The following is an 11,794-nucleotide window of genomic DNA, read 5'->3' on the forward strand; positions in this document are numbered from 1 at the left end:
ACCCACATTTTGAATGTATTGACATTTATTTACTGTGTGATTTTAGGGTGATCAAGCTCATCAATCAATTTCTCCATCTTGAGAATTCTACTCAAGTAAAGTACAAAAAGACCCCAAAATTGTAGTACCTGGAATGTGTGCTTTTGTAGTTGAGCTTCAGGTATTTGGTCAGAACAGGTTTCTTCTATTTGGTATCTATCTATCTATCAAAATTAGAAAGCTGTTGACTGTCTCTTTGTAAACTGTTCATGTAAGCTTCAGAAAACAAGACTAACCTGGTTACCTTACCCACAGTTTATTTTTAGCATATTTTTTAATTTAGCTGTTAGTTCATGCTATTAGCCATGGAGTTCTTTCTACTGTTCATTCTTTTCTTAAAATTGCTTCTCAATTAAATTTACAATGACCATTTCACAATCAGTCATATCTTTTTAGACTGATGGTTATGAAATTCTGAATCAGCACTTGTATAATTCTTTGATTATGGATTATCATAGATTATTAATGAAGCTGCAAAGATGTAAAATTTGACTTTTGATAGGGATAATGATCGCCTGTGGATCAGAGCATAATAGTGTAGTTTTAGCTTACTTTGATGCATAGATGTTACAAAATGAATGCATAGTATCAGCAGGCTATTACACTAATAAAAGGCCAAAGGGTCATCTTTCCTTTGATAGGAAAAATCTAGTGATATGTGCACTCAGGATTAGGAAATGCAAACCTAAACTTAACAGATCTTCTGACAATTTTCCCTATAGCTTAGGGAAAGTCACTTTTTCTCACAGTTTGTCTGCTTGTAAAATACTCAAAGTACTTTTTCATCTTTATGTATTAGGTAACACACTGATAATGGTGTTTTATATAGTTGCAGGATATTATTTGTCTTTGTTCTCCTCTTTTGTCATTAAATTAGCATGAGACTAGATTTTGGGGGATATTGTCCACTGACTAATTCATGGTCTTCCTTGTTTCAAATAATGTTTGAGATTTAACTATTTTCCTAAAAGACTTGTTATCTAATCAAAGAGCTATTGATTAATGACTGTTTTGGATTATTTTCTTCAATATTCAAGTATTTTAATATAGAATTCAGTTTACATTCTATATTGCATTTACTTTTTCCTCTCTCTGTATTGCTCTGCATGCAAAGAGTTGCTTCGTTTCAGAATGAAACACCATTTCAGTTAATAGCAACAGGGAGCAAGATTTTTATAAGTGACTGAATATAAACAGCAGGAAAAATGCATGCAACACCCATCCACCCCAGCTCCTATGTATTTAATCTAACTGTGTAAAGATGTATTATCAACAATTCAATGCAGGCAACCTATTAACATGCAATGAGGAAAAAAAGCAAAATTATAAATTGTATATACAAGACTGGCATTGTTTTGTAGATCAGACAGAATTTATATAGTGGTTTAGTCATTCTCCAAAAACCTGTTAGATATATGGCTAGAGAATATTTCATGTCCATTATGATCCAGAGTTTGGAGTCTGCTTCTTAACACTGAACAACACTTGTATTTGACTGTTGTAATCAGCAGTGCTGTTACCACTGACAGCTGTCTGAAATTTACTTTTTTTATAAGGACATCACTTCTCTCTTAGGCTGAACTTAAGTTATTTTTTGGCCTCCTCCATAAGTATGACATCAGAGTGGATGTCATCAAAAGCAAGCATCCAAGATCTGTTCTGTGATTGGGAACAAGAATTTTTTATTTCCTGAATCTACATTAGATTTATACATATCTCCTCTTAAAAACTTGGCACTTTTATTGAGACTCCAATTAAGCTCACCTTCACAGTGTGTGCATGTGCGGGAGAGAGTAGGTGGTGTCAACTGTAGACAAGTGGAGGAAATCATATAGTTTGAGCATATGAAAAGGACTAGAAGAATGTACAGGAAATAGAATGTTAGGCTTAGAAGCTCAGGGAAAGAGAAGGGTCAGAAAACCTGAATTAGATGAAGAGTGGTTATACAAAAAGATTTGGTTAGCAAAGGAGTTTCCTAGAACTGCTTCAAGACATGGTGGAATAGAGAAGGACTGAAAGAGCTGACCCCAAATATGTAGCACTAAAGCTAGAATCACAATCTTCTTCAAAATGGGAATTTTGTCATGGGATGGCCGCAGAATTGCCTACAGCAGCAGCTATGTCAATGCTTAATAGTTCATGAAAGTTCAGTCAATTTATTAATATTTATTTGTGTTACAATAGCAGCTAGAAACCTCCACTAGATCAGACTATACTCGGCTGGGTACTGTACAGAGATAGGAAAAAGGGGATCCCTGCCTCACAAGAACCTACAGTCCAAGTAATAAGTTTTTTTTTACTATTTTTAGATGTGAAAACAGCTTTTGATCTCAGACCAATATTTCTGACTATTTAAAAATGACATGAAATAATAATAGCTGCATCAGCAATCAGACCTTGGAAACCTACATTCCCTCCATAAGGACTCTGACACTCTAAGGCTCTCAAGGATTTTATTTTATTAAACAGGAAGAAGGACAATTATGTAAAATCTTCTTTATTAGAAGAATAAAATAATAAAAATCTGTTATATCACTGTCACATTACCGAATTGGAGGGAAGCAGCCAGATTGCTGCTGCACCCCTAGGTGGGGGTGTTGGCCCCAGAAATCTGTATGAAAGGGGTATTGAATGGGAGCTTGTTGTTTTCTGATCCTGTGTACACTGTTTATGTGAGTATATAATGTCTGTGTGTGTAGATCTGTAATCTGTGTGGAAACTGAAGATTTCCCTGCACGTGGTTAAGCATTGGGCATGGCCGAGCCTGTGGAGCCTGTGGACATGCTAATTACCTGTGGAACAATGGTTCTCAATGGGCCAAAGACACACCCAAAGAATGGGGGCTGTCCTGAGAGCAGCCAGCAAGGAACACAGAGAGGCTGAGGACCAGGTGACCTGCTACATACTAGAAGAGGCCAGGAAGGAGTATAAAGAGGCCATGTGGTCGATGCCATTTTGTTCTCAGTTCAGCACTTCATCCCAGAGACAGCACTGCAGGGATTGAAGAGCCCGGAAGACCTGTGAACCCATCCTGATCGTAGGATGTGCAATAAGAACTTTTAAACCAGCAGCTGCAACATCTCTGCTAGAGCCTGCATCGAGAACTGGGAGATTCGGTGTATGTAACGTACTGTACTTTAATAACCTTACTCTCAGGCTTTTCTTTCTTGTAATAATAAACCTTTAGATATAGATTCTAAAGGATTGGCCCAGTGTGATTTGTGGGTAAGATCCAGAGGGTAAATTGACCAGGGATCTGTGGCTGGTTTCTTGGAACCGGACAGAACTTGTTCGGGGTAGGTGGGATTGGGTGCTAGGACCCCCCACCTGTGTATGAGGCCCGGGGCCATCTGAGGCACGGATATTGCTGGGGTGTCGGAGGGGTTTTGCTCGGGAGGCTTCAGGCAGGCAGCTGAAGCGCTCTGTGAGACTGGTTCGTGGCCTATTTGGAGAGGTCACCAGTCGGGGGGGGCTGTAAGGAGCCCCGGATTCGAGCAATTCGCCCTGAGCGGACACCCTCAGCTGTGCCCAGACACGGCCCGGTCCGTCACAATCACATGGCCTAAGTATCTTATTTAGGTATTTACTTTCATATTATTTACTAGTAGCTGCAAGTCAACGCTGTTGCATAGGTTGATTTCTAAAACCATGTGTAAAAGAAGGGCTGAAAGTAACTGAGATTTTTAAAAATTGTATTTTAGGGGATAGTTTTTTAGAATATGCCAGGTTGGATAATGACTGGGATTCACACACAAACAAAAATGCTCTTAATCATTCTTGGAGCTGTTTCCATCACTGAAAATCTTTAAAGTGATAGTTGAGGTTATTGTGTGTGCAGATTGTGTTATGCGGATTTGTACAGATGTTTCCAGGTACAGCAGGAGACTACTGACCATGACTAGAAGCCAGTTTCCCCTTTCTCCTGCACCTCTTCTCTTACTCAGCTTGTCAGCGGACTAAAAATGCAGGTGAGCATTGTGTAGGACTTCTCTCCATTTTGAGAGATCCTGGTGCAGTGTCTCCTAAGTGTCAACATAAATGTTTCACTTCCTTTAGCAAGTCCTTATAACACTTCTGTGGTCCTCCCACTTTACGGTATCCTTCTTTTAGCTGAGAAACCAGGACCTGTTTTAGGAGGCAATGGTCTGGCATCCAAACAATGTGACCAATCCAGAGAAATTGCTGATGGATAATCATTGCCTTGATACGGGCGGTCTTTACCTCTTCCAGAGCATTAATGTCAGTGTACCTGTTTTCCTATATGATCTTCAAGATCTTGTGAAGCACTGATGATACCTCTCAAGGACTTTCAAGTGATGTCTGTAGATAGTCCACATTTCAGACCCATACAATAGTGTTGGGAGAATGATGGCTTCATAGACAAGAAGCTTGCTTTAATGAGAACTCTGCTATATGACTGCCTAGAGGTTTCAGAAGGGAGATATTTAAAACACACATTACCATATTTTCATAACACCTCTGCTATTCCAGACATGATGTTAATATAATCCTAAATATGATCCTGGAGGAGGATGTCAAATGCTGTCTACAGGGAGTAGAAAGTCAGAGGCAGCAGTAGAGCAAGCCCACCACACACTCTTCAACCACAGTAGCAGCTCCTGCAACTTCTCCCACACCAGGCTTGGCTCCTTATTCCAGGTGGTTTGATCTGTCTCCTGGCGCATAAGCATGTGGGCCTGATGGGCATGGTGACCAAGCCAAATTAGGGTAATTTTTCCTTCTCACTCAAATTTGTCCCACCAAATGAAGGTGGTTCTGCAATCCCATACAGCAGGGACCAGTTCACAATGCCCAGCATGGAGAGCTTGAGATCCTTCAATAAGAACAGCAGGATTTGCTAGATGTGCTGTTTCCTTCCCTCTTTCAATATCTTGCAACTCCCTGGCTCCCCTTTCATAATCCTCCCAGAGGTCAGGACCCAAAAATTGAGAAATACTGCAGGTCTGATAGTACACCTTTACAATATATATTCAGTTTCTATTAATCTGGGATGTCTAGTGCTTCTGTTGCCATAGTATCCCTAATAAAAGGTATTCATGATATCCACAGGGAGTTTTTTAGCTTTCTGCAATGATGTATACACTGTAAAATCATTGAGTTAAATTACATTTGGGGTGGGTTTTGGCACCTTTGACTTCTTCATCTGCACTCTTCCTACCAATCCACGGTTGCAGGGTGCACTCTGACATTCCAAATGGTTGCATGGGAGCATAATGAAGTTTGGATAGTACCCTAGCTATTGAATTCCCTTTGTATTCACATATCTTATTCCTAAAGGTTCTAAACTTCACTTGTACACCAGCTCTCTTCTCATTTTTCCTGTAGCCCTGTTTCTTTAGTCTTGTAGAAATTTGTTCTTTCCCTCATAAATTACTAAAATATTATTTCCTTCCCAAGAAAGAAAGGTTCCTGGAATGCTTTTATAGGTCAAAGTCTGACTGCAGTATTAAATATAATCACTCTGCATTCATAGAATGGAATATCTAAATGCAAATCTGTAGGACATCAAAATCTTTCCAGACCAAACAAAACAGATCTATGTATAAAGCACCATATGTACTGTGGGCACTGCAAATCATTCAAGTAAGTAATGACACCCAAAGGAAGAGTGCAGATGCAAACAAGAAAAGAACAGTTCTAAAACAAACACTTGAGGAATTTCAAAAGCAAAATTAAATTAACTTGAAATGTGGTCCTGGACCAGAACATGTAGGCTTAACAAAAAGGTTTATTTAAACCTTATAATAAAGCAGAAAAAAATGAAAAAAAATCCTAGCTAGTTTCTGGCCCAAATACACTTAAGTATTAACATTTTCCATGAGAAGGTGGGAGTGGCTGCAGAGGAAATAAATCAAAGAGCTTTTTTCTCCTGATTGAATCCACAATGAGAGATATAAATGACCACTTAAAGACCTAGTCACATCCAAACAATGTAGAAAATTCATTCAAGGCTAAAGCAGTTAAGTGTGCGTATATCATAGATCAGAGCTATGATTTTGGGGTTCCTCAGTGTATCTGTTCAATTTCAGAAAATAAAACTTTTACTGTTTCATATTTTTAAGAAAGGTTCAGAGGAATAATCATTCCTTCCTTCTCTTCCCTGGATTAGAAACTGTTTGCTTTCAAAGTTTGAAAGCTATAATTTAGAAGAAGTGCTTAGAATGTTAAGAGGACCTTTTGGCAAAAAATGTTTTACATCTTTTTAATCAAGCACACAAATACTCCAGGGCAGAAACAACATTTCCTCCCCATTAGAGGGTTTATTTTTGTTTATTTTATAGAATATATGTCATGAAAAGTGACATATCATCACAAGTTATCAACCTTGATGATTAAGTAAATTATTGTTACCGCCATTGAAGGTATTGGAGATAACCATCTTCTAGATATAGCAGTGTGGAGAGAAGATTTCTGATAGCAGAGGATTGTTTAACCAAACAGACAATGGCATGACATGATCCATTGCTTGGAAACTGAATCTAGATACATTCAAATTAGAAATAAGGAACAACATTTTAGTGAGGGTAGTTAATGAGAACAACCTCTATCAGCTGAAACCTTGTAAAACATATTCTGGCTTAACTGGAATGTATAAACTTGGTACAGGAAATTTGAGAGATTTTATGGCTTGAAGGAGGACAGGATAAATGATCCCTTTGAAACCCAATTTGGAATGTCCTCATTCAGTGATGATTACTCATTGACAACTACCATAAAAGACCTGTTATCCATAAACCTGTATTAACTAAAATATTTATATCCAAATCTTTATAAATTATATCTTAAAATCAGCCTTCCCATTTACTTTTGCCTATGGTTGATTTTAAGCTAATTGGCCTTCAGTTATCTAGGTCATTCTGTTTCCTCCCATGTCCCCTTCCCCCCCTTTTTAATAATGGCACAACATTTGCATGCTTCCAGTCTTCTAGAATTGTGTTACTGTTAGCCATACCATGATTCCATTCCACAACCTGAAGTGCACTAACATTTTTTAAAATATATATAGGTTTAGGAATTCTTACCAGGGAAGTACTATGGAGTCCTACATATTGAGTGTTACAATGGGTCTCTATGAATTATTTATACTGAATTCTGCTGTGGCATGTGTATTGTTATGCTGAAGTGTTTTGTATCTGTTCAATAACACTGGTTGTTTTGGAGAAAAACTACAGCCCACTTGCCCCAATCCTGAGAGGTATTGATGAACATCAAGACATTCAGTAGTTCTGTAACAAACAAACAATAAAGTGAACCATGGCAAATGATTTCCAGGGTTATTTCTCATAGAAAAGTAGTTTGCCAACAATAGTTTAAAATGTATTTAAAACATTCTAATTCTATATTGCCAGAGACTGTCAGATGAATCTCTCTGGTTAAAAAATTCTATTTTAGAAATTCTTCATTCCTAAACTGTGAATTAGGATGCATTTTCTGATGCTAGTTCCCTTAAATTTCCTTCATGACTGAAAATTATTGAATGTATTGCTGTTGTGGAAGTAATATGGCTAGTAAGGACTACTTCTGGTGATGTATGGAAATAATCAATTGCAGTAATAGTATAAAAGCAGTCTGTTAGCATGGTTTTAAAATGAATCACTCTTTACCTAACCAGAACAAACAAAGATAGCATTTGGATACAAAAGCATAAGGCACTATAGAAAACTAAAGTAAATAGTAGTTGAATCTGAATTCAACTGTATTCCTCCAAGTCATGAGACAATTTGGCTTTTTGTCCTTGTAACATTGTAAAGAGTCAGTTTAAGAAGAGATATTGTTTTTGCAGCTCCTGAGCCACATTTATCTCTGTTTGTGAGGCAAACAATGTCTAATGTATGGACTTCATATTATATTATGCAAAAATGCAGTGTGGCAAGGTCTTCGCTCAGGCCCCTTGATTTAGGACCCCTTCTTGGTCTACAAATCAACCAGACACCCTTTCTGGTACAGTCTCCTGTGCCTTTTAGTGTCAGTGCCAATTTCCCACCACCTTCTATTTACAGAGCTTTTGTTCACAGCCAACTCAGCCAGCCTCTCCTTCTGGCTTGAGAGCACACTCAGCCATACCCTGACTCCTCGCTCCTCCCTCTCCACTTCCCCTCTGGTTGCCTTATGTAGCCTTCTGGGTAATGAGGCCCACAGCTGCTTCCATTAGCCTCTCAGATGGCTTCCATTTGGCCTTTTCAGCCAGGCTGTAGTGGCAGAGCTGCGGCTTAGCCAGCAGTCTGTCACAGCAGTTACATTGTTCTGTGTGTGGGTATGCCTACACTTGCACCCTCTTTCAATACAGGAATGCAAATGAAGATATTCTAACTTTCAAATGAAGCCTGGATTTACATACGCTCATAAAACGAGGTTTAACAGTTATTTCAAGAGAAGGGTTTTTTCTTGAAATAACGCGTCTACACAGAGTGTTTTATTTCAAAATAGCGCTATTTCGAAATAGCGCCATAATGTGATTATGCAAATGAAGTGTGGAATATGTAAATCCCGGCTTCATTTGCAATTTCGAATGTCTTCATTTGCATCCCTCTATCAAAAGAGGGTGCACATGTGGACATATCCTGTTGGACTAGTTATAGCTTATTAGAGTGCAATCATGCATTTAGACGTAGTCATTCAGTACAATTGTAGATTAAACACATCCTTTAAATATTTGCATTTTTAAAATCCTAAAATGGTTCATTACGAAATTCTATCAGAACAAATGCTTCACCTATGAAGTCAATGAGCAGTTAGGCAATGAGCTTCAAGTAAGGCTTTGCCCATAAGTATGCAGCCAGAAACTAATACAGTTGAATGTGTGACATTATCCTCCAAAAGTATAAACAAATCAATGCAAGTATTCTTGTGATTGAAGCAGGAATAAAATACTGTATGCATGGCATAACTCTATAACCTAGTATAGAACCATCTCATTAGACAAAAGCTCTTATTGACATATTACACAAATCTTATGTAAGGTAGCAATGCAACAATCCTAGATTCACCCATTTATCTCTCTCAGGGTACGTCTAGACTACATGACTCTGGCGACAGAGGCATGTAGATTAGATTACCTGGCATAGGAAAATGAAGTGGTGATTTAAATAATCGCCGCTTCATTTAAATTTAAATGGCTGCCGCATTGAGCCGATCATCTGTTTGTCAGCTCAGAAGGTAGTCTGGTCACTCCACGGTCGACATCAAAGGCATTTGTCGACCTCCCAGGTAAATCTCATCCCAGGAGGCATTCCTGGGCCAAATTTTGGAAAAGCTTCCTCATTCAGAAGAGCCCTTCTTCCTCGTGGGAGAGGAAAACAGCGCTGCCGAAAGAGTGTGTCTGCTCTTCTGCAAAAAAAAAAAAAAAAGTGGAAAAGCAGACGCATTCCCTGGATGTAGAAGAGTTTTTCCGGAATACCTCTGGTGTACCCTGTGGGTGTACCCTAAGGGTGAGTGATGGGGAGGAAAGCAGAAGAGTGAGCAAGGGCTGGGACCATCGTTTGGGTGCTGGTGGTCCTCACCCCACACTTTTAAGGATCTTCTGCCACTCCTAACATGGAGTGATAAGAAAGAGGCAGCTGGTGACTCAGAAAGGGTAATTCAAGCACTCCAGGGTGCCAGACACTGCTACCTACTATGTAAAAAATTGCTAGAGTGGGAGGATCTACTAGGATCCCTACCAAATGCTCCTGCTGCAGGAGGGGCATAAGCCACATTACAATCCCATTCTCCCTCCAGTATGAAAGGGACAAAGTCATTGCTATCTGAGTTGAAAATAAACTTGCCCTCAGGTGAGGAACTAAACTGTGAAAGGCCTTCCTGCTGAGACATAGTACTGTGTGTGCTACTCACTAGACTCCCTGGCCCTCAAAGGTCTCTATTACTAGGCTCATAGCATATGTTCAGTCAATGTGGTACAGAGTTGTTCACCATAAACTGTGATAGCACCTCACATGCTAAAAGTATCACACAAAAAAGGGCTTATGTAAAAAAATTAAAATCTTGAGCTGGATTTGAATACTCAGATTTCAGTGGTGATTATACCTAGAACAGCAGGTTGGGACTATCTGTAATCAATAAGTGGTTTACATATTAGTAGGAGATTTTAAAAGGGCAGTAAGGATGTTAGCTTGTGAGATAACATGCCAAGATATCAAAGGTTTGTAGCAATCTTTCACTATTCTACTAACTATGGTTTCCTTCAGCTGCCCACTATTACAACCATCAGAACTGTTTTTAAAGAGCTAAAATAGTCTTGACTTTTTGTGACTGGATACCTGACTGTTTTAGTTAATTATCTTTCCATAAAACAAGAGTGAACAGAAATGAACTCAGCGAAAGTAGGCAGCAAGAGAAAACCTTAGGTCATCAACCAGAATGAATGAAAGCTCTTTCTACAGATTCATTCTATTCCACACTTCCTTTATCTAAAGGCTTAAATTTAGAGTTCACAGTCTGATTTATTCCTACATTAAAAAAAGAAAACTGACCTCTATTTCAGATTAACAACAGCAGCAATTGGAGTGCTGAGAACTATTGAACCAAACTACAGTACAAATGTGTCTAGCTCTGAGGATAGCAGACTTCTTTGTGCACTATTGGGGAGCAAGGGAGAGTTACAACAACTACACCTACCCCACAAGTAGGGACTTGTTTAAAAATCTGTAGTGTTAAAATCCATGGTTGAAGTAATATCCCGAGGCAGAAAAGTGTAAAGAATAAATAATCAGTCATAGAATCATAGAACACTAAAACTGGAAGAGACCTTGAGAGATCATCAAGTCCAGTCCCCTGCCATCACGTCAGGACCAAGCACCATCTAGATCACCCCGATAGATGTCTAAACAACTTGCTCTTAACTCCACAACATCCCTAGGCAATTTATTCCAGTATTTAACCACCATGACAGAAAGTTTTTCCTATTGTCCAACCTAAACCTCCCTTGCTGCAATTTAAGCCTATTGCTTCCTGTCCTATCATAAGAGGCCAAGAAGAACAATTTCTACCCCCCCTCCTTGTAACACCTTTTTAGATACTTGAAAACTGCTATCATATCCCCTTTTCAATCTTCTCCTTTCCAAACTAAACAACTAAATAGCACACACACACACACACACACAAAGAGGACAGGTGGGGGAGGGAAATCCCACTTTTTCAATTAAAGGGTCCATTCTCAATTAGGCTAATGGAGTGGGCTGTAAGTGCCCAATACTTAGCTTTTGATGTCATTTGGGTGTTGAATACTTCTCAGCTCTTGTGATGGACAATCTAAACAGTGTCTTGTGCTGAACATCATCATATAAGCAATTTCCTGAAGAGTGAGTCTGAGAATTATTTTAGTTGAACTCAGGTTAAATTACTTCAACTGAGACAAGATGAATGTTGATTAACAGAATCAAATGTCAGCTCAATTAAAGTAATTCAAGCTTAACAAGAAAACAGTTGTGACACATTTATTGACATGAAGCCTCAAAGTGGTATTAGTGAAGCTACTGTAGTTTAGGTACACAGAGTATACATTCAGACACCATAGTCTAAAATAGTGGAACATTTTCTAAATGTTTCAGACTTGGTTTCCCTGTAACCTGTGTAATCTGCACCTTCAGTTTTGATTCACAAAATGAAATTGAACCCAGAGACTTAATATCTACAGTGTCACGTGTCTTCAAAGACAAGTGCAAAACTGTAAGCTTGCAAAAGGAGGCTACTGTTTTGAACATTTGTCCCACAGGGTCACAATTAATCTGCTCTATTA

Source organism: Pelodiscus sinensis, chromosome 4 (genome assembly GCF_052426305.1).
Source record: "Pelodiscus sinensis isolate ZL-2025 chromosome 4, ASM5242630v1, whole genome shotgun sequence".
NCBI classification, from domain to species: Eukaryota; Metazoa; Chordata; order Testudines; family Trionychidae; genus Pelodiscus; species Pelodiscus sinensis.